The sequence below is a fragment of the Coptis chinensis genome, chromosome 7, assembly GCF_015680905.1.
Source record: "Coptis chinensis isolate HL-2020 chromosome 7, ASM1568090v1, whole genome shotgun sequence".
In the NCBI taxonomy this organism is placed as follows: domain Eukaryota; kingdom Viridiplantae; phylum Streptophyta; class Magnoliopsida; order Ranunculales; family Ranunculaceae; genus Coptis; species Coptis chinensis.
In genome coordinates this window covers 33,960,222-33,985,464 of record NC_141462.1, presented here as the reverse complement: position 1 = coordinate 33,985,464, position 25,243 = coordinate 33,960,222, and the positions used below count along the sequence as shown (strand labels likewise).

At 36.3% G+C, this 25,243-nt stretch overlaps 1 long non-coding RNA gene across 1 annotated transcript; it reads left to right on the top strand.

The window, feature by feature from the left end:
- Positions 1–17,344: 17,344 nt before the first annotated feature.
- Positions 17,345–17,919, top strand: LOC147487204 (uncharacterized). Its single transcript, XR_015200797.1, has 3 exons — positions 17,345–17,373; positions 17,468–17,612; positions 17,750–17,919. It is a non-coding gene; the product is annotated as an uncharacterized LOC147487204 (long non-coding RNA).
- Positions 17,920–25,243: the final 7,324 nt, after the last annotated feature.

Below are 25,243 nucleotides of genomic sequence, written 5' to 3'. Positions count from 1 at the left end.
CCGGGTAGGAGGGGATGAACACCGTGAACCGAGAGTCGACAGTGGAGGGGATGAACATCTTATTTGGGAGCAAAGAAGATTACCCTTTTCGTAATATGTTTGCTTTCATTAATCTTCTCATTGGAATATCAGTAGTTTACCTCATTTTGCTTGGTAATTCATAGCTTTGCAATCTATGTTACTTTATTGCAATCTGTTAAAATTGCAACCCTCATAAGTTTAGCTTTTCGGGGTAAACCGCGCCCTTGCAACTTGGTTTTACGTAAGTTGAGAATGCAAGGTTTTCGTCATGAAATTTTGTATTTGGGTAGTAGAACCATTTGATATGCTTTCTCAATTGTAAATAGGTTCACTCTTGTTTTTTCAGCTTGTTTATTGCCATTGTTATATCCTAAGTAGTGAATTAGCGGCTAAACATTTTATTTATTTATTTGCAGATCTTTTATCACTTCCCAGTCCTTGTTAGAATCGAATTGGACAAGAGAAGGTCCCGATTGCTTTTGCTCCAACTTGGGTTGCTTTTTAGAGTTGGTACACTTCTATCTTCTTTATCCGATTAAGTTTAATCTTTTGGGTTAACCTTTGTTCATGTGTATATGACTTTATCAATTTTGTTTTGTGTACATGAGTGTGAGGAAACATGTTTTTCTGTTATGCACCTTTGTTTTGGATAGTACAACCATTTTTTTTATTGGTCAATAGTCCATACATTTATAGTTTTAGTTGTTACCGCTTAAAATGTTGCACTATTGAATTCAAGTATTGTTACTTTATTTTGTGTATATGCCTGAATATCTATTAATTCAAGAAGTTAACTTTGATTCTCATAGCATAGGTTTTACTTTCAATGATGTTGATATATAGTTTTACCTTAAAAAGAGGAAAACCTGTTTTTTGTACGTCTAGTTAAGCTATAAAATGAAGAAGTAACATGGTTACGCATGAATTCTAGTTTGTTCACCTCGTTATTTGTCTGTATGTATTAAATAGCTAGTATCGAGCAACCCCTGACCATATAATACGTAGCATTATTAATGTTTTATTAGAAATAAAGACTGGTCATGTAGTGTTCTTGTTAGATTTCATATCTGGCATATTCGTGGGGGATTAAAAAATGCCTTTTGATTACTTTGTTAACTGAACAATACTGTTTACATTCAGATTACTCTTTGACACCTTCAAAATGGATAAGGGTTGGATGTCCAAGGATAAGTTATCTATTGAATTCCAAGTAGGGGTTCAGAATTTTCTACCGTTTATTTGCAGGGGCCATCTTTGGTGAGGGAAATCCTATCGATGTCCATGCAAACTATGCGGGAATGTCAAGAAATTGATGGAACTCGACGTTAAAAATCATTTGTATTTCAATGGCATGTGCCAAAGTTATACTACATGGACATGGCATGGGGAAAGAACAACAAGTGCAGCTCCCTCGTATATGGATCTGGATGAGCCTTCCCATCATCATTTTGAGTGGGAGCTGTGTAGAGGATGCAGCTGGAAATGCAAAAAAAATTGGTTCAAAGGCGCGACGAGAGATCGATCGCGGGTAACCCCGAAATGATTAAGAAGTTGCTTGAAGATGCCGAGGAACCTTTGTATAGAGGATGTTCAAAGTATACGGGTTATCTGCCATCGTTAACTTGTTCAATCTGAAAGCCAAGAGTGGGTGGTCCGACAAAAAGCTTCACAAAGATGTTACAAATGATGAGAGACATGCAAAAGCGAAGAGAATATACCGCCCAAAAATATGCGTGAGGTTAAAAAGACATTGGCGGTGTATGGAATGAAATATGAGAAGATAGATCGTGTCCCAATGATTGCATACTATATCGGAAGGTTTTTAGTGAGAAAAGACATGCCCTACGTGTGGACTTTCAAGATATAAGTTGAAGGATAATATGATTGAGCAAAGTAATGGTTCGCTGCCAAAAGTTTTGTGGTATTTTCCACCGATCCCTAGATTCGAAAAAGATGTTCCAATCGCCAGAGACAAAGCGAAAAATTTAACATGGCATGCCAATGAGAGAAGTTGATGGGCAACTACGCCACCCGCCAGACTCACCCGCATGGAAGCTAGTGGATGATAAGTGGCCGAGTTCGAGCGTAACCAAGAAACCTTCGCTTAGCACTTTCGGCAGATGGAATCAACCCACATAGCTCTCTTAGTAGTAAATATAGTTGTTGGCTGTTGTATTGGTCACTTATAATCTTCCTCCGTGGTTGTGCATGAAAAGGAAGTTTATGATGTTGACAATGTTGATTTCGGGTCCACATCAACCGAAATGACATTGACATATACTTAGCACCTTTGATCGAGGACTTGAAAAATTGTGGAAGAAAGGGGTTAAGATTTATGATGCTTTCCAACGACAAAAATTTACACTAAAAGGCTATTCTCTTATGGACAATTAACGATTTTCCTGCATTTAGTAATTTGTCCGGTGCTTGTGTTAAAGGCTATTACGCTTGTCCGATATGTGGTGAACACACAGATTCTTGCAGATTGAAGCATTGCATGAAGAATGTGTACATGGCTCACAGAAGATATCTTCCGGAAGAGCATCCGTATCGAAAGCAAAAAAAGGCGTTTAATGGTAAATGTGAGTTTCGATCCGCGACCAACACCACTCACCGTGTGCGATAACGGAAGAAGGTTAAAACACTTGTAACTTTTGGGGCAAAAGTGACGAGTCAAAAAAGGTTAAGAGCAAATATTGTTCATGATGATGTTACACGTTGTTGGAGGAAGAGGTCGATTTTTTTCAGGCTTGTGTATTGGAGACATTTACTTCTCCGACACAACTTGGATGTCATGCATATTGAGAAAAATGTTTGTGATAGCATTATTGGGACCTTGCTTAACATTTAGGGGAAAAGCGAAGGATGGGGTTGCTTTCGTCGTGATCTTAAGGAGATGGGTTTGAGAAAGGAATTGGCACCAGAAAAGAAAAGGATTGAGAACATACGCCACCATTTTTGTTACACATTATCAAAAGCGGAGAAATTACGAGTTTGCAAAACCTTGCATGAGCTAAAAGTTCTGAAGGTTACTCATCTAATTTCAGGCCACTTGTTTCAATGGAAGATTTAAAATTAGGTGGTCTGAAATCCCACGATTGTCATGTCTTTGATGCAACAATTGCTTCCAAAGTGGCAATAAGATCCGTGTTGCCAAAGCATGTGAGATATGTAATTATTAGATTCTGCTTCTTCTTCAATGCCATTTTTGTGCGAAAAGTAGTCGATTTGCGAAATTACGTGAAACTCGAAAAGAATTGGTAATCACATTATGTCTTACGGAGAAATACTTTCCACCATCTTTCTTCGACATTATGGTTCATTTAACCGCACATCTTGTGAGAGAAGTCCAACTTTGTGGTCCGTTTTCTTTTCGATGGATGTACCCATTTGAGAGGTAAGTTTGTGAATATCATTTATAGTTCAAATTATACCAAGTTAAATATAGGAAATTCCATCAATATTCCTTTTCTTTTTGTTAAGGTACATGAAGGTTTTAAAAGGCTATGTAAGAAATCGAAATCGCCCGAAGGTTGCATTCTTTGAATGTTATATTGCGGAAGAAGCGATTGAGTTTTGTAGTGAGTTTTATCCGATTTGGGTCTTTGTTGGTACTCCACATGTTGAAAGCAACACAGCCAAGGAGATTATTTTCGGAAAGCCTCCATCGGTGGTGATTTGGTAGTTGTTTAATCGGAAGTCCTTAGAGGAAGCACATGGTTATGTGTTGCACAATACAAATGTTGTTGAACCTTATATCGAGTAATGACATTTCAAATACATTTGAGGAGTTCAATTTTTTTTTCTAATTTTTCTGTCATATCTAACCAGAGTTGGTGTTCATAATTTGTAGGGAGCATATGAACTACTTAAGGCAAAACCATCCCCGCTCAATCAAAAAGCCAAAAGTGGTTACATGATGCACATATTAGCACTTTTAGTGATTGGTTAAGAAAAGGGTGAGTTACTAAACAACTTGAATTTTTATTTACTACTCTAATAAAGCTTAACTAATTTTATAAAGAACACGGGTTTAGGATGAAAGGAGCATCCCCGGTAACAATGTCGAAAACCTTTACGTTGGATAGCTCAAGGTCCTCATATACATGTATTGAAATTTCACAATTATGTGATTAATGGTTGCCGTTTCTCCACAAAGGATCGTGAAGCGTCACGAGTCAATCAGAATAGTGGAGTGAGTTTAGTTGCCAGTGGAATGCAGATAACAAGTGCAAGAGATAAAGATCCACTCTTTTTAGAAAGTTGCTACTATGGTGTTATTATCGAAATATGGTTGCTTGATTACACTAAGTTCAAACTCCCAGTATTCAAGTGTGATTGGGTTGAGAATCGGAATGGCATCAAGGTAGATGACTTGGGTTTTATACTGGTTGATCTTGGTAGAATTGGGTACAAATCTGATTCTTTCGTCTTTGCCTCTCAAGTGAAGCAAGTTTTCTATGTACCGGATCGATCGATCCTAAATGGTCAAATTGCCCTAGCAACTCCTCGAGATATTATGATCATGATAATGAGAATGAAGATGATGACTTCATTGATGATGGTATTGGAGACAACATTTGCAATGAAGTATTTCCGGATATGGAATCTCCGGATGTGAATGACGATGAACAATCAATGTATGGACGTGAAGATTGTGAGGGGATCTGGATTGCTCACAAGCCTTCAAAGAAAAGAAAAGCACATAAATGAAACATTTCAGCTCTATTTATTTGATTATTGTATCTTTTATTTTCTTTTTCTTTTATGGTAGTTCTAATAGTGTAGCTTGAATTTTCAGTATTTAGGAGAATCTTGAGATGATCGAATAAAACTAATAAAGTTTTCAGGCCTTTGTTTATATTCAATTGTCTTGTTTATCTTGTTATTTTCATGTCATTGCTTGGTCATAATTCTAAAGCGTGTTTTTATTTTTAATTTTGCACTTCTCTGCCTTTTTTGTTTTTTTTTGGTAAAGATAGTCTCTCGCCTTTTCTTTGTTGGAAATGCTTATGGGATGCATTAGTTTCCTATATTTTTGTTTAGATTGTTGATTCACTGTCCATTTTCTTCCGAAATTAGAAAATTGACCGTTAATCTGTCATACCCTAAAATTTCTACATAGATTTAACATGTGTTGTGCATTTTTATTTTTGCCATGTAGGTTATCATGGGTACAGAAGAAGATGGCCAATCAAATGACAACCGAAAAAGGAACGATGCAACTGAAAAATCGAAAAAGGGAAACACGAAAAGAGGAACAACAATAATGATTGAGCTTAACAAGAAATGGGATGGAAATAAAATTAGAGTTGCCTATGATGAAAAAGGAAGGCCAAATAATCGGGTAGTACGGAGAAAACTTGCTGGTATGGAAGGTGCATTGGCAAGGTCCAAGGTACCATTGAGTGAATTTGAAACTTGGCATGATTTACCGTAACCTTTGAGAGATGATTTATGGGAAGCAATGCAGTGCGTAATGAATCGTATAATTCTATGCACTTTATATTATGAACAATTTGTTTTTGCTCTTCTTCCTAAAGCTGATGTCTTACATGCTTTTTATGTCTAGCAAATATTTGATATTGATCCAAATTGTATAGATAAAGTCATATCATCCATTGGGGAAAGATGGAGGACTTTCAAGACCAATTTGACTAGGAAATATGTTACTCCTTACATAAATGACCAGAGCCTCTTGGAGAAACCACCAAAAATTTATGATTTTATTAAGTCAAAATGGTGGGAACAGTTTGTGAAGTCAAGATTGACGGATGAGTTTCAGGTATGTATAGTAATTGTTTAAACTCGGGATGAATGAAATTCAAATTGCATAGTGATAGTTAGTTATGTATGTTCATCCCCTACTATACTTAGTTATTGTTGTCTTTTTGAATTCAAAGGAGTATAGCAAGCTGCAATCTGATAGGAGAAAGAAGAATGTGTATAACCACCATTTCGATAGATCGGCTATGTTGGTCTCGAAGAAGAGATGGTAATCATTTAGTTTTCTAAATTTTCTGTTATTAATTTGTTTTTTTTTGTCGGTAGTTTAGGTTTTTACTTTCTCTATATACATGGTTGATCTTTGAATTGCTCCATCTCTTCCTTCATATTTTGAATTTTCCCCGATCTTCTCTGCTGCCCATGGGTACTTGGTTTTCTTTTTCAGCCACGCTTATAACATTTGTTGAGTCCTGTTTTTGTACCGCTATCTTACTTACTCCTTGTGTTAATGCCATCCTCATTCCTTGCTCTATCATTACGTAGTAATGCTGCTTTTGCCCATTCTCCCTCTATTCCTTTGTAGAGTCCTCACAAGATTATTCAGATTGTGTATCTCCTTTCTCGCTCTCATCCACTTACAATTACTCACACTTTTTCTGTTTTACTCCAACCTCTATCTCCCACATTTCCATGAAATTATGTGCTTCCGGTCCTTGCTCCATTCTTATGTTAAGAGGTAAAGAGTCGAGTCTTCTTACATCTCCGATCACCGAAGTTTACTAACCGGGTTCAAGTCAACTTGCTTATTCTGAAAAATCTTGTCATTTCGCGTTTTCCAATCCGTGATACAAAAGCATTCCATGTAAACCTGTGACTATCTTGTATCTTTGCCTTTACCTCGTGTAATTTTTTCAGCCCATTGTACCTCTTCTTGCCACATATGGGCCATGGGCCTCTTGAATCCTATCTTCAAGCGGTATACTACATAATGTGTCGGCAAGAACTGTACATGTATGAAAGAGATGATCTACGGTTTCAGTTTCGCCAACACAAAGACACAAACATCGGTTGCTACTTTCTTCCACTCTTTTTAGTTTTCGCAAACGTCTTGAGCCCTCCTTTCAATGCCATCCGGTGATGAAGGAATTTTTCATTAGTCAAATTGTCTTCCTACTACTAGAGGAGAATAGTCGAGCAAAGCCTACCAAGAACTTTATATGACCAACCTGGAAATTTTCCATGCTATATTCATGAATGCTCGGCCTAGCTTACCCCTAAGTTCCCGCTTCCCGGTTGCCTATTGCACCATGTGAAATGATACCCTTTCTTTGGGGCCTCAAGCATCATATTGTGATTTATAACTTGTGCGAATTCAGTCATTGCTCGTTAGAGGCGAGAGGCCACCCCTCTTTTCGATGGGGCTTTAAGTAAGTATTGAAATCACCAATCAATAGCCATGGCAAGTTAGGTGATTAATGAGAGTGAGTTCTCTCCATAATTGTCTTCTACCAAGATACAAAGAATAAGCATGAACAATTGTAATCGGACAACCATTGACTTCCATTGTAATTTCTTTGAGGAGATTGGACAATGAGGTTAGGTGCGGGTATATTGCTCTTCCACAAAACAAAATATTTTGGCGGTGAGATGGATGCCGATTGACATGAAGGCTAGCACTGTATCCCGGATTTGTAAAGAAATGCAAGTGAAACTGATTAGGTCTACTAAAGGCTCAAAAAGCAATCCCTATGAAGTCGGGATCATGATCTTTTATTAGCTTAGGCGACCTATTTATGGTTTCTCATTTGAAATACCTCTAAGATTCCAATAAAAGCACTTCATTAGAAACTAGAGAGTTTATTGGGTAAATTGATTGAGCTTCGATGAGAGATATTTTCCCCTTTGACCTTGGACCTCAAGGGGAAGGTAATTCTCTGGCGCCTTGTGAGAAGGTGTTTGTTACCCGTGCTTGCTTCTTCTTGCCGATCACTATCAATCATGTCTGCCCAACTCAATGCAAAGAATTCATCGACTTTATGAGGATCGGTGGCTCTCGCATCTTGATTTGGCATCCCGGCTTGTAAGCCCGCAAGGTGGAGAATGTGATCTGCTTCTTCATTCACTTTTGCTCTCCAGGAGCTAGTGCCGGCTCATCGGATTACGTAGGACCAACTTCTTCTCTAACAATCTAGCTGAAATATTTGTTTTGTTGACTCTAGAAAGACAACAATCTGTTCCCTCTCTATCCATTTCACTAACAACTTGTGGTGCTTACGTCACACTAGGATCATTATGGTGCAAAGCCACAGGCGAGATCTTCAACCACGGAACTAGGTGCATCGACCACCACATGTCTAGGTGCATCAACAACCCCAAGGTGAACCATCGAGCAAGTTCCCCTAGCATTCTTGCATTGACAACTTGTGAGCTCCTTTGATTTTCTGTTTGTCCTTCAAGAGTGTTAGCATTATCATGTTCCACTTCTCTTTGCTAGAGCTTGAAATCTATTCACTGGCGTGAGGTTTTCGCAACAACTTTATGCTTGATGGAGGCTTAGGAATCCAAGAGACCTTTGGATCAACATGAAGCTTTCTTCTTGTGTCCGGTTATCAAATCAATTTCAGATGTCCGATTAGGTGGCTGTAGGTTCAAGGTTTATCACCTCACCTCTTGTCCAATACTCTAGGTCCTATTATATGTTCTTGTTTGTAGCAATGAATATACTCTAGTCTAATACAGTTTTTGTTTATGTTTAATAGAAAGAAGAAGTTCGGGTTCCTCGAAGAGAACATGATGATCTGGAGTGTCAAATGGCTAAGGGCTCGTCAAAAGAAGAATGGTGAATTTGTGAATGATGCTACTATGGAAATTAGAAAGAATTGTCAGTTTTTCTTGAAGTTTTTGTTAATTTCTTTTTTTTACTTTTATATATAAAATATTGAAATGTATTAACATAATTCCGTCATGTAGGCTCAATTGAAACTGAAGGAGAGAAGGAGGGGAATTTAGTAACTAAGGGAAAGAATGATATACTTACTCAGGCTTTAGGAACCCCGGATGAGCATAGTGGTAGAGTTAGGGGAGGGAGGTTTGTAACTCCAACAACATACTTTAAACTTCCTAGACGCACTTGGAAGAGAAATAGAGAGGAGCTTGAGACCCAACTACATGAAGAAAAAGCAAGAAGGATGGAAGCGTAAGAAAAGGGTGAGGTTTCTAGAAAAGGAAAGTGCATTAAGGATGAAAGAGATGCATAAAGTCGCCACCAATTCGAGAATGTTGGATCTAATAGTGGTAGAAGTGATAATAGAGTAAACCAACGTATCAACTTAGTTCTCAGATCTGATTATGACTTGTTTGTGTTACATGATTCGATTTCTTTCTTTTTTCTTTGTGGGACTTAATTAGATCTGTCAAACATACAGGTAGAAGATGGGGATACATTTAGCAAGATGTTGCCCAATCTTGAAATCAGTACACCCAAGGTACTTATCCTTTAAATTGATATGATTCTTATCCGCGATATATGCATAAGCTCTAACTCATATCCATGTTTCTTATAGGCTATTAAGTGTTCTCTGGCTTTGAGATCCAAAGGCAACATTGTTGCTAAAGGTTTACTTTTCAAGAAGACTGGACGAGAAGAAAAAGTCCACAACATTCCTTTGGGAGAACACAATGTATGCAGAAAGTACGATTGACTTAATAATGAAACCCCGATCTCCCTCCCAATACCGGTGCAAGTGGTGACTTGAGCGTTATTAGCTTTATGCATGGCACAGCTTTGTGGCATGGCCAAAAGAATTTGTCATAATTCGATGTGGTAAAGAATCATAGAAAGATTAATGACGTATTTGGTTGATTTACACTTGTTCATTCATTTGATTCATTATGTTGTTTTTCCCCACTCATTTATGTAGGAAGGAGATGGTGATTTTGATGCATCCGGAGAAGGCTAGAAACTATAAAAATCAAGGAAACAGTCAACATTTTATGTTTTTCACCGATATCTTCTTAACACTTAGCACTTAGTACTTTTAGTGTACATATATTGATTTATTTTTATTAAATATGCAGGTGAAAGATGCTATCCCAAAAATGAAGAAGACTCCGACCAATCATGAATTCAGTACACCCAAGGTACTTATCCTTTAAATTGATATAATTCTTATCCGCGATATATGCATAAGCTCTAACTCATATCCATGTTTCTTATAGGCTATTAAGTGTTCTCTGGCTTTGAGATCCAAAGGCAACATTGTTGCTAAAGGTTTACTTTTCAAGAAGACTGGACCAGAAGAAAAAGTTCACAACATTCCTTTGGGAGAACACAATGTACGAGTACAGATTGACTTAATAATGAAACCTGATCTCCCCCCAATACCAGTACCAAGTGGTGACTTGAGCGTTATTAGCGATGCATGGCACAGACTTTTGTGGCATGGCCAAAAGAATTTGTCATAGTTGGCTATGTGGTAAAGAATCATATAAAGATTAATGACGATTTGGTTGATTTACACTTGTTCATTCATTTGATTGATTATGTTGTTTTCCCTACTTATTTATGTAGGAAGGAGATGGTGATTTTGATGCACCCGAAGGCTATAGCGATAAAAATCAAATAAACAGTCAACATTTTATCTTCTTAACACTCTGCACTTTTAGTGTACATATATTGATATATTGATTTACTATTTTTTTTTTGTAGGGTGTGAAGTGTAGTTTGGCTTTGACTTTTGAAAAGCAACATCGTTGCTAAAGGCTCAATTTTTTTCAAGAATACTCGACCTCAAGAAAATATTAATGATATTCCCTTAGGAGAAGCCAATTTTCGAAAGTACAAATTGACATTGTAATCAAACCGACCTCCCTCTCCGAGCACTGGGTTGGTGACTTGAGATTTGTTAAGGATGCATGGCATAGTTTTTGTGGCGTGGCAAAAGAATTTGTGATAATCGGCAATGTGGTAAACTATTAGACAAAAAGTAATGATTATTGGTGTTGACATGCATATACTAATTTTTTTTTTCTCCTTATTCATGTAGGAAGAAAAACATGATTTACTTGGATCAGAGAAGGCTAGAAAGGATAACAAAGGCAAACAGGTCAAAGTTTACATTATTGTATTTTTATATGCATTTTGTACTTTTAATATATGACTTAGATTTATTACTATACTCATGCAGATAAAAGATTTTGGTGTTGTGGCTAAAAGTAAGAAGGCATTGCCTAACTTTGAAATTAGTACTCCAGTGTATTTAGCTTATTTCATTGATCATAATCCCATATATTTACTAATTGTTATTTATAGACTTTTTGCATAAAGAAGAATTGGTTTTTTCTAGGAACAATCTCATTTCTAGCATTCCCCAGTACAAAGAGTAAATTCACATAGAGGAAGGTACCAATGAAAGGTGGGGAAATGTTCACACTTAAAGACTCATAGCATTAGATAGGTTAATCTAGTAAATAAGTAAAACTAGTACATTGGTAATCAAACACTATGTGCCGTTAATTATTATTAGAGTTTGGTGAACAATCTAAATTGGTTCTAGGACGACTAGGAGGAAAAGTTATTTCATTTTGTATAAACTTCGGGTTGTTGTGCCTCCAGGTAGTATTGAGTTTTATCTTGCCGCTATTCGAAACAAATCTGTTGTGACTCCTATCGTTTTATAAGTTGAATGATACTTGACAAGTTTCCAACCACTTTTAACATTTTTCATTTGTGTCAATTATATTAGTGTTTTGCATTGTAAACTTCTTTTTGAAGATCTTAACTTAACTTAAGTTTCATCCTCATAACCTAATGGTTTTGCAGATGCAACTAGTTTTGGCGAGGACTTTAGATTATTTAAACTTCAATCGATTTGAAAGTATGCGTTGATTTTTTTTCTTTCTAGATTTAGCGATGATGTTTATAATAATAAGTTGTGAAGTTCTATCCATGTGAATTAGCTTATTCAAGTTAAATTTGTGCCCTTGTCCTTTTATTCTCTTCAATTTCTTTTGGGTTTTCAATTTCAATTTGTTTTGTATAGTATAGTTTAGTTTTTTTTTTTTTTTTCTTCTAGTAGCGTTAGTGATATAAGTCCATATCTATGTTATGCCCGTCAATATTTTGATTATTTCACATAGGAAAAGGAGGAAACACTTGATGAGATGGAATGTAGTATTCAGAGAATATGGCGATATGCTTGACAACACGATGGAATCGCCGATAATATTGTCATCCCTATAGAAAGGGAGCTTTTCGGGAAGAGATTGAGCTAGGCCATTTTTTCCATTGAAAAATCTGATTTGTTGGATATTTGCAGAATGGATTGGCTAAGTGTCACTGCATGACTACATACATGAAGTGAGCTAAAAGTTGCATCTTCGCTTTTAAACATTTGTATTTGATTAGTAGATGCAATTATCGTAACATTTTTAATTTTTAATTTTTTAGATATCTTTATGGGAGTTTCATGAGTTCTCAAGAAAGATACACATTTGCTAATCCTTCTAACTTACAAACTATGGGAATGATGATGGGGAGAAAATTCAGCATTTGCAAATACGATTAGGTTATGTAAGGCGCGGAATCAAATTCTATTGATTCCTTACAATTTGGGGTAAGTGTTTTGTTTGTCTCTTAATCATATTTATTACTTAAATGACTATACCCTATACATTATGGATTAATTATTATCTATTTATTTCATTGTAGGAGGCATTGGGTATTGATTGTTATTGATATATCATCACAACAAGTTTCTTGGTTGGATTCTTCCGAAATCCGACTCCAATATTCAGAATAAAAAGTTCTTGTTGACAAGTAAGTTATGTGTTTCATGTATTTTCTTGTATGATTATAATCTTTTAGGCTTAGGAATCCAAGAGACCTTGGATCAACATGAGGCGCTTTTCTTCTTGTGTCTCGGGTTATCAAATCCACTCCTCAGATGTCCGGGATTAGGGTGGTGGTCAGAGGGTTCAAGGGTTTATCACCTCACCTCTTGTCCAAATACTCTAGGTCCTATTATATGTTACCGTTTGTAGCAAATGAATATACTCTAGTCTAATACAGTTTTTGTTTATGTTTAATAGAAAGAAGAAGTCGCCCCTCAAAAGAGAACATGATGATCGGAGTCAAATGGCTAAGGCCCGCCAAAAAGAAGAATGGTGAATTTGTGAATGATGCTACTATGGAAATTCAAGAAAAGAATTGTCGGGTTTTCTTAAGTTTTTTTGTTAATTTCTTTTTACTTTATATATAAAATATTGAAATGTATTAACATAATTCTACCAAGGCTCAATTGAAACCCGGAGAAGGAGGGGAATTAGTAACTAAGGGAAAGAATGATATACTTACTCGGGCTTTTAGGAACCCCAGAGCATAGTGGTAGAGTTAGGGGGAGGGGAGGGTTTGTAACTCCAACAACATACTTTAAACTTCCTAGACGCATTTCAAGAGAAATAGAGAGGAGCTTGAGACCCAACTACATGAAGAAAAAGCAAGAAGGATGGAAGGTAAGAAAGGGTGAGGTTTCTAGAAAAGGAAAGTGCATTAAGGATGAAAGAGATGCATATGTCGCCACCCACCCGAGAATGTTGGATCTAATAGTGGTAGAAGTGATAATAGAGTAAACCAACAGTATCAACTTAGTTCTCGTGATCCGATTATGACTTGTTTGTTTACGATTCGATTTCTTTTTTTTCTTTGTGGGACTTAATTAGATCCACAAACATACAATAGAAGATGGGGATACATTTAGCAAGATGTTGCCCAATCTTGAAATCAAGATAATCAAGGTACTTATCCTTTAAATTGATATGATTCTTATCACGATATATGCATAAGCTCTAACTCATATCCATGTTTCTTATAGGCTATTAAGTGTTCTCTCGCTTTGAGATCCAAAGGCAACATTGTTGCTAAAGGTTTACTTTTCAAGAAGACTGGACCGAAGAAAAAGTCCACAACATTCCTTTGGGAGAACACAATGTACGAAAGTACGTGATTGACTTAATAATGAAACCCGATCTCCCTCCCAATACCGCATTACCAAGTGGTGACTTGAATGCTATTAGCGATGCATGGCACAGCTTTGTGGCATGGCCAAAAGAATTTGTCATAGTCGGGCGATGTGGTAAAGAATCATAGAAAGATTAATGACGATTTGGTTGATTTACACTTGTTCATTCATTTGATTCATTATGTTGCTTTCCCCCACTCATTTATGTAGGAAGGAGATGGTGATTTTGATGCATCCGGTAGGCTAGAAACTATAAAAATCAAGGAAACAGTCAACATTTTATGTTTTCACCGATATCTTCTTAACACTTAGCACTTAGTACTTTTTAGTGTACATATATTGATTTATTTTTATTAAATATGCAGGTGAAAGATGCTATCCCAAAATGAAGAAGACTCACCAATCATGAATTCAAGACACCCAAGGTACTTATCCTTTAAATTGATATAATTTTATCACGATATATGCATAAGCTCTAACTCATATCCATGTTTCTTATAGGCTATTAAAGTGTTCTCTCGGCTTTGAGATCCAAAGGCAACATTGTTGCTAAAGGTTTACTTTTCAAGAAGATCGGACCCGTAAGAAAAAGTTCACAACATTCCTTTTGGGAGAACACAATGTACGAAAGTACGCATTGACTTAATAATGAAACCTGATCTCCCTCCCAATACCAGCATTCAAGTGGTGACTTGAAGTGCTATTAGCGATGCATGGCACAGCCTTTGTGGCATGGCCAAAAGAATTTGTCATAGTCAAGCATGTGGTAAAGAATCATATAAAGATTAATGACGATTTGGTTGATTTACACTTGTTCATTCATTTGATTGATTATGTTGTTTTCCCCTACTTATTTATGTAGGAAGGAGATGGTGATTTTGATGCACCCGAAGGCTAGCAACGATAAAAATCAAATAAACAGGTCAACATTTTATCTTCTTAACACTTCGTACTTTTAGTGTACATATATTGATATATTGATTTACTATTTTTTTTTGTAGGGTGTGAAAGTGTAGTTTGGCTTTGACTTTGAAAAGCAACATCGCTGCTAAAGGCTCGATTTTCAAGAATACTTCGATTCTCAAGAAAATATTAATGATATTCCTTTAGGAGAAGCCAATTTTCGAAAGTACAAATTGACACTCGTAATCAAACCTCGCTCCCTCTCCCCAAGCACTGCTTGGTGACTTGAGATTTGTTAAGGATGCATGGCATAGTTTTGTATGGGCCAAAAGAATTTGTGATAATCGGCAATGTGGTAAACTATTAGACAAAAAAGTAATGATTATTGGTGTTGACATGCATATACTAATTTTTTTCTCCTTATTCATGTAGGAAGAAAACATGATTTACTTGGATCGAGAAGGCTAGAAAGGATAACAAAGGCAAACAGTCAAAGTTTACATTATTGTATTTTTATATGCATTTTGTACTTTTTTAATATATGACTTAGATTTATTACTATACTCATGCAGATAAAAGATTTTGGTGTTGTGGCTAAAAGTAAGAAGGCATTGCCTAACTTTGAAATTAGTACTCCACGTATTTAGCTTATTTCATTGATCATAATCCCATATATTTACTAATTGTTATTTATAGACTTTTGCATAAAGAAGAATTGGTTTTTCTAGGAACAATCTCATTTCTAGCATTCCCAAAGACAAAGAGTAAATTCACATAGAGGAAGGTACCAATGAAAGGCAGTGGAAATGTTCACACCGTGACTCATAGCATTAGATAGGTTAATCTAGTAAATAAGTAAAACTAGTACATTGGTAATCAAACACTATGTGCCGCTAATTATTATTAGAGTTTGGTGAACAATCTAAATTGGTTCTAGGACGACTAGGAGGAAAAGTTATTTCATTTTGTATAAACTCGGGTTGTTGTGCCTCCCCGGTAGTATTGAGTTTTATCTTGCCGCTATTCTCGAAAACAAATCCATTGTGACTCCTATACCGCTTTTATAAGTTGAATGATACTTGACAAGTTTCCAACCACTTTTAACATTTTCATTTGTGTCAATTATATTAGTGTTTTGCATTGTAAACTTCTTTTGAAGATCTTAACTTAACTTAAGTTTCATCCTCATAACCTAATGGTTTTGCAGATGCAACTAGTTTTTGGCGGGACTTTAGATTATTTAAAACTTCAATCGATTTGAAAGTATCGCTGATTTTTTCTTTCTAGATTTAGCGATGATGTTTATAATAATAAGTTGTGAAGTTCTATCCATGTGAATTAGCTTATTCAAGTTAAATTTGTGCCCTTGTCCTTTTATTCTCTTCAATTTCTTTGGGTTTTCAATTTCAATTTGTTTTGTATAGTTTAGTGTTTTTTTTTTTTTTTTCTAGTAGCGTTAGTGATATAAGTCCATATCTATGTTATGCCCGTCAATATTTTGATTATTTCACATAGGAAAAGGAGGAAACACTTGATGAGATGGAATGTAGTATCAGAGAATATGGCGATATGCTTGACAACACGATGGAATCGTCTGATAATATTGTCATCCCTATAGAAAGGGAGCTTTTCGGGAAGAGATTGAGCTAGGCCATTTTTCCATTGAAAAATCTGATTTGTTGGATATTTGCAGAATGGATTGGCTAAGTGTCACCGCATGACTACATACATGAAGTGAGCTAAAGTTGCATGTCGCTTTAAACATTTGTATTTGATTAGTAGATGCAATTATCGTAACATTTTTTAATTTTTAATTTTTTAGATATCTTTATGGGAGTTTCATGAGTTCTCAAGAAAGATACACATTTGCTAATCCTTCTAACTTCACAAACTATGGGAATGATGATGGGGAGAAAATTCAGCATTTGCAACACAGATTAGGTTATGTAAGCGCTGAATCAAATTCTATTGATTCCTTACAATTTGGGGTAAGTGTTTTGTTTTGTCTCTTAATCATATTTATTACTTAAATGACTATACCCTATACATTATGGATTAATTATTATCTATTTATTTCATTGTAGGAGGCATTGGGTATTGATTGTTATTGATATATCATCACAACAAGTTTACCGGTTGGATTCTTTCCGAAACCGACTCCAATATTCAGAATAAAAGTTCTTGTTGACAAGTAAGTTATGTGTTTCATGTATTTTCTTGTATGATTATAATCTTTTCCTTTAAAATACCAACCCTTTAAGTTCTCGACTTTATTATAAACATATTCAAACTCTCGTATTGTCTTACATGATGCTTCTCGCTAGCATCCTCCTTTAGTATATGTTGTGTTAATGCTGTGCCCCTCGCCGTGAATGCAATGTGAGCTTGATCTCAAAATGTTTGCAGCAAGGTCTTATATGAATATGTGTATACCCAATTTAATTTCTTTTCTATAGTGCTATTAGAGCTTTCACTTATTGGAGGGAAAAGAATGATGGTCGGACCAAATTGGCAAGTGGTCAAGGTAAACAAAGGCAAATTCAGATATTTTTATTACTTTTTCCTTCCAAGTAAGTATGACTAATCTTATTATTTGTCTTGTGTAGTGCCCAAAACAACCAGGGAGGTGTAGAATGTGCCTACTACGCTATGATGTTTATGAGACACTTTCTTAGGGGATCCTTCTCAATCTTTAACAAATAAGGTAAACACATATATACTTCTTTGTCATATAATTAAATTAGAATATTAATGCCTTATAATATATTAGTTACGTTTTCTTTCCTTCTCTAATTTAGATCCAAGAGTTGGGGAAGATAGCAGCATATACCAAAGATGAAATAAGAGACCTTCGTTCGGTTCTACTTGACTTTATTCAACAATTCTCATTGAGTACAACTTGAAGTGGTTAAAGGCATTTGGGAGCGAGACTTTTGGTGCATGGTGAGTATTTTCTTACATTGTTTTTCTTTTTTAGAAATTATTTGCTAAATAGTATGCATTTGTTTTGCTGACAATCAAACCTATTATGGAAAAATGATAAAGTCAAACTCTTTAAGGTGTTCATTTTGGCTTTGTAGGTTTTGGATCATCACTTTCAGTTAGAAGATTCTGGAGATAGCTAGCTTTCAAGGATTTGGAGATTCTATTAGTTTTCTTAGGTTAAATGTTATTGAAATCACCTTTTGGCTAGTGATTACTTTTATTACTTGACGTAGTTATTACTTTTATTCGTATTCGACATATAAGACTTTTTTTTTTAGTAAATAAATTCTTGTAAGGAATTTATGTATGCCGATTGCTTGTATTAATTGTTTTGATGATCAATGTGATGCTGGTAAGGGAAATCCTATACTATGTCCATGCAAACTATGCGGGAATGTCAAGAAATTGTTGGACGTTATACTACATGGACATGGCATGTTGATACAGCTCAGTTTCTTCTCTCTTTTGTTTCCTTGGAGGAAGACTGCAAAAGCACAAGAAAGCTATGCCAGCGCGAAGGAAGATCGAAAAAGCGCTACCGCACCCCATATGGCTTCTACTCTCTTGACTTCATGGAGCCCTACATAGAACTATACTACCAAACAGCAGAGGTCTCAAATTTTTAGGTATGTTGTTGTAGTCCTAGCATCCTCCTAATCTAATAATTTACTCTTTTGCTCACAAAGACCGGTATTAGAAGCAAAGATACTAATGCATAACTTTTCGTGTGTTGCCTATACCGCATGGTTCAAGCCGATAATCGAGCCCGGAAGTCTGTCAATTTAACCTCCGATCTCGCCTTGCATGAGATGTGGCCTGTATATTGATAGCATTTGAAGTCGCGTCTTTGGGTCCATGAGAATTTTTGCTTTAGGTACATCGGTATTTCTCGCTCGAGATTACCTATTGTTGAAAATGACGGTTTAAAAAGACTTCTTATATTTTCAATAATCTTCCGTCCCACATTACACCATTGCAATGTGGGAGGTACCTACTTTTTTATAAGCGCTTGGAAGCTTCCCGTGACTAGCTCATTAGTTGATCCTATTAGCATCATCTGAGTATGAAAGTTCTCTTCAATCAGCATTAGGTGATTCATTAAACACTTATGCTGGGCAGTGAAGGTGAAGTGATGTTTAAAGGGTAAGAGAGACGATGACAGATAGAAAACCTAACTCACCAAGCTTTCTTAAAGCAAACACGTAAAGCTTCAGTGTACAATACATTGAGCGTTTCTAGTAGAATGATTCTTCTGTTTAAAAGAGAAGTATCGAGTTCTCTTTGAAGTTGTTCACAACCATTTCTGGTTGAGGGATTCTTCGTTCCAAAGACAAAATATAGTTTTGTAGCACTCTTGAACTAACCATCTACAGCTAACGGACTCGGATTAAATGAGAAATCACTTGTACAGAGTAACGATATCAGAAACCTCATCTTCTTTTCTGTCCACCACACATACATTGTGAACTTGACTTGGATATATGCATTTTATAGCATTCTCAAGGAGTTCCTCAAGCCCGAAAGCATTTTAAGAGGGACGGACTTCAAGATTCTTGTCCTAATTAAGAAAGTCACCGCAAGAAGTCAAAGAAAGAGAGAGTAAAAGACAAGTTGTGGTGTGCATAGAACTAACGATACTACTCGTAGGCCGATGGTATCGTAGGGTTTTGTAGACTTCGCTTTGTTCAAACTTCTAATTTCAATTTATTCAATACATATGCTTCAAAAGGACAGTCTACTTATACATAAAAATTTCAGGTGTGGCCTATAATCGCATGGTTCAAGCTCACACTGAACCTCAAAGCTCCTTTGATTTAACCTCTCGATCTTAGTCTTACATGAGGTGTGCACCTGCACACAATACTTGGAGCATTCTCGAGTTGATAACAATGAGCATCTCTTCATTCAGTAACCAATACTTAACCTACAATAAAGTGCACCGGTAGACCAGACCATCATACAATAAGTTACACAACATTTAGTATTTCGTTGTCGTAATATCGGTTGGAAATGATCAAGGTTTAGGCAATAGAAGTTGAAGGCCTTTTATTTCTTCAATGACCTTCCAAATGGCACACACCCTTGCAAAATTGAGTCATGCTAGTTTGATTTCACTGCGCAGAAAGCTTCTTGACAAGCTCATTAGTCGATGTTGGTACCCTCGTCACCGAGATTCGTAATAGTTCATTTGATCACTTCAAACTGTATTTTATTTGTTAGACAGAGAAAGAATAAGCGCATAATCTGTATTTACGAGGCAACTAGTCATGGTGATTAAACATCAACCCACATGCATGGACAAATAAAGGTTCCGACCGGACTCAATTTCCTGCCCAAGTGACCGCATACTTCTTTTCCTAATTCTTTAGTGATATCTCTATATATACTATATTCTGATCACATGATGTTTGATTTTCCCTGTGTCCGTGTTAAGTCGTCGAGAAGCAATGCAAGTCCTTGTCGAGGACCAAGATAAGAAGGTCCTAGAGAAAAACTACATGGATGAGCTGTGTGCTTTCCGTGGACTACTAAAGTTTTTATAATTTATGGTGTGGTTGGAACAATTAGACTACTTGGGTGGTAAGTTTGGATGGATTCCTTATATTAGTTAATTTTTTTTCTTGTAGTCCAATTGGAAAAATTGCAATAGTATAATGGGAGACTACTAGGCTAGTGTGCTATTATAGTTCTTATCGCCTTACATTAATGCAATCTCTCGCCATATTGTTACTTTAGATTCTTTATGCTATTATGCTAGTAAGATGGATGGGGTGATATGTGCCCCCGGTCATATTGGTGAAGTCAGTTGAAAAAGAACTTTTAATAATATTTTTTGTACAGAACATATTTACTTGTAATAACTTCTCGCAAGGAGGTTGGCACTTATCTTGGTTTCCGCTTTTTTGAGTAATGTCTATGAAGTTTATGGCCTGCAATGGGATTTTGAGGCTTTCATCTTGTCAAGAAGTAAGAACTTTTGTATTTGTGGAAAAAGGCCTCCTTACTTCCACTTCATACTTCATGGTTTAATTCCCTTTCGTAAGAGGGGAGACAAAAGTCTAGGTTTATATCCTCAGATTCTCGGTGCATTTATATTCAATCGCTCCTCAGTAGTTTGATTGACAATTATTTGAATAAGAAGCGAAAGCACTTTTCTGCAGAAAAGAGATGAGGCTTACTTTATGAGCCTCGGATGACGGGGAATCAACAACCGGGTTGTATTATTCATATGAAAAAGACCTTACATTAAAGTGAGTGAGTCCTTTAAGCAAGATTTTAAAGTAGACCGCAACTAGTATGAGAATATTTTCACTTATTAGGTTCAGATTCTCGGTCAGATATTGTGTCAAACCCTCGATGGTGTGCGGCTTCGATGTCTACCAGCTTGCAAATGAACAAGGAAGTTAGCGTAAGGAAGGGGCAAGGAAACCACTTTGGAAACAGTCCGTTGGTATAGTCTATTGCAACAGCCTCATAGTCGGTCACAATTTCTTTCATTCAACCCGGACAATCCGTGCTCACTTCTAACACATGATAAATTCACCATTTATTGATTTGCTTTCGAGGAGCTAACGCTTTGGTATCATACCAGCTGATCCCCTCGATTTGTTTGGAACAGGAGTTTGTTGGAAGAGCTAATCGAAGTTTCGTGTTCCTCTCTTCATAACGGATCTTTGAGAATATGTGTTTCGTGTTCGAGGGTCAATTCCACTTCTTTGGGAGCAAATCGTGGATTTGAGCTACAAGCCATGGATCAAAATCGGCTAATCATGAATAAACAAGATGTGACTATTTATTTTGTTGTTATATGAATGTTGTAGTATTTCCAACACACGGTTTCTATAATGATATGCAGTAATCTTTTCTTTCTAGCCTAAAATCGCTCAACGCCATTTTAATGATCTCATTCAAAGATACGGAGAGGCCATGGTCGCTTGATTTGACCGACAAAGTAAGGTTTTGTGTTCATGTATTTTCTTTTTTATTGTGTCATTTACCTCTTCTTTCAAACTTTATCAATTTAAATGATTGAAGGTGAAGTTTTATCGCCTTCGAACATCATAATTGAACCGGATACGGTGTCTAACAATTGATTATTTTGCCCGCTTCGTTGTCCCTTTTCTCAAATACCCACTCGCAGACTTTTATTTTACCTTTCCACCGAGACATTGAAATCCATTTGGGGATATTTAGATGTGAAACCTCAAATAATATCCCAAGCTTGGGAAACCTCAAATATCCCAAGTCGCCAATGATTAATTGATTATTCTTGAATATCGAAGCGCTCAATGTCTAATACCACCTCCGATGTCCTGTAGTATTGCACAATCTTCCCATCCATTGATGGTTTCATCGGCCAAATCCTTTTTAAGCACACCACGATGACTTCGCACAAGTCTTCTCACCAAAGATGGCTCTCGATTCTTGAGAACTCGACCATATTTGCGAAACGAAAGCTTTCCCCGTTGTTGTGGGTTTTATGCAAGAAACCCGCCTTCCAAGGTGGTAATTGCTTCTTTTCTCGCCTAGAATTTCTGTAATTGTATCAAAGATTAGCTTCCTATGCACTTTGGATAAATAAGAGGAATTAGTCTTGTAGCATTGTCTTTCAAGCAAGGAATACAAATCGAATCATAGATCAAATCGAAGCTTTATAAACATGGCGCTCAGCTTTCGACTTTATCCGAGCGGTGTGATTATAAACATGGCGCCTCGCCGCCGGACTTTATCCAATGCTTCCGGACCCTATATACTCGCTCCAAAGGTGTGTTTTCTTTTATTTTGCTTAGTTGCTATTCACTTATGAATGCATACTTGTACTTTTTCTCACCGCCTCGATCGATCGTTGTTCCTTGGTATGGTAATACCATAGGTGGTGTGGTGTTATTTACTTATATCACTTCTTCCGTACAAAACGCCAAGAAATGCCTTTTACGAAAGTGAAATCGGTTTACGGTCAACTCGTTAAGCTTTTCATTTTAAATTTGTATTCAGCTTTGTAGGAATTGAATTCCGTTCAAAGATAATCCGCATGCTATTGTGTAAATAATAGTATCTCTTCGCTTTTATCCATTGCTAGCGACAAGCCTCGCTTTGTAATTGTTTGAATTTCACACGATCTAATTACTCCATCCGGCATCTTCTTTCTTTGTTGGATACCGAAATGTTTACATATGACCTTTTTGAAACTCAAGATGTGCTTCAATTGTTTACATATGCTATAATGACATTGTTATGGCATGTGCTCTCATTTTTTCATCTACTTTTCAAATACATACCAACAGATTTTACGACTAGAGCTATGCTACACATTTGTCTTGATAGGCGTTAATTTTTTACCCTACTTTGATCCCCTTCTCCTCCCAAATCATCTTTATAAGTTGAATAATAAATGATCTAAACTAATTTTCCATTTTTCTTTGGTCTCTTGACTTTTGGTGATGCTTGTATTTCTGTAATTCATGGTATTCTCGAGGAAAAAGAAAAGAATCTCGGATGCCATAGGCGTGATGTAGCGTTGTTGGTCTTAACCAGTCATTACCCTCCTATCTAACAATTGGTGTTACTTATATTTGGGAAAAGTACAGTTGCATAAAGAATTTGTGGGTGATGCTCATGTGCAGAGTTCGATATTAATTACCCATTTCAATATTTTCATCCCTATCTCTATAAAAAAAGAGTTGAATTGGTGATAACCGGATTTTGTGGATACGCTTTGCTCCTAATTTGTCTAGGTGCTTTTGAGCTTATACAAGATGAGCGTAGAGCTGGTGCATGTTTATGGATCACTTAACCGCAGAGGCATAGAGTATTGGCCTACACCAACAGAAGAAACCAAGTACCGAACTAAATGACCAAATGCAAGAAAAGTATACTCAAACATAGAAAAATCTTATATTCAAATCCCCAAAGTTATGAGAAAGACGTAAGTAAAACCACTGAACCTTGTTTGCTTTGTCCAACTTTATCTTTTCTCTTTCTAAAGTCTCATCATATTGTTCGCGACATACTATCCATAGAGGCTTAATTATGATCGGTTAGTTAAGCATGGCACTTTAGTTTAGAATCGCTTCATGCCAATCGATATTTCATTTCAACTTTTGGCTTCAGTCCATTTATGGCATTGTATGGTTGATTGTCGACTTATTTTGGTTTTGGTGGCTAGGGTTGTTCACACTCGAGCCACAATTTTCGGCAAACTAGCATTTGTGCGACTTTGTTAAAATTACCGATTGAACCACATCATGTCCTTCTCAAAGTCATTTATGCTGGTGTAAATGCTAGTGATGTAAGTTTCTTGATTCCTACCTCATGGTACATATTATTCTTTATTGACATTGGCTCATGATTTTAATTTTGTTTTCGTTCTAAGGTATTTGGCTGCTAAAATGATTCTTTTTCTTATTAACATAAATATGTGTTGGTAAATTTCAGCTCCGGTCATTATTTTGGTGGCAAAGGACCAAGAACCGCCCTCACGCCTACCATTTGATGCTGGTTTTGAGGTGTTGTATAGTGTTAAAACCATATATTTCTAGCTAAAGCAATAATATCGATACCCAATGGTTAGTCTTATGGAACCGGTGAGCTTGGTTCTCAAACACAACCACGAAAGCAATCAAGAACTTCAAGTGCATATACTGCTTTATTTATCTTATTAAAAAAACATTGTCTATACAAATTTGAGGGTTTTGCATTCAAAAGATACACACTCGAAAGTTTTTTACAAGATACACACTTCATTTACTTTTAATCCTCTTGTCTGTCTTTGAAATAGGTGCTTCACGTTTGATGAGTTGAAATGACACATTTTGCGGTAGCCGTGGGACCGATTGCTGCATTAGGTGATTCATTCATCGACTTGAAAGTAGGAATCCCCGCCGTGATTATGACTTTTGGAAGTTATTCGAATTCATGATGGTACACCTTTTTTTTTTCGTCAATGAAAAGGATATCGTGACTTGTTTTAGAAAAATTAACAAATAAATCACTTTAGTCTTTGTGGTTGTAGTTTACCATCTAACAGGAAACTAAAGGAGATGACAAGAATTGTTTGCTTTTTGTTATTTCTGATTTTTTGAGGAAGAGGATAAATCTACGCCCCGCGGCAACCATTGCAGCTCTCCTCCAAGTGTCTATGGTTAGGTTGCTTCTTTGGTGGGTCTGCAACTTGTCACATTACTCATAAAAGTTTCAAACTCACTTGATCAACAACGAGATACTGCTGCAAAGACGTTAAACAATGAAAAGAACAAGGACATGATGCACAAATTATTTACTGGGTGAGGATTCTCTTGATACTATACTACAATAGGTATGTATATATCTGAACTTTTTCCTAATAAGTCGCTTGTGTTTTGAAGGTTGTTTGTGCATATGTACCAGAGTGAGTCTTTTCTCCCTACTTAATTTAATATACCACTATTTAATTTAATCAGCCTGCACCAAATTCCGTAAAGAAAAAAAACGTGGACAAATGACCCACATTATTTCAAACGTGTCAAAATATCGCACTTGCTTTGTTAAAGATGGTTGTTCATGCGCGAGATCCGGTGGGAATATTGAGATAATGGGTTTAATGCAAGGGA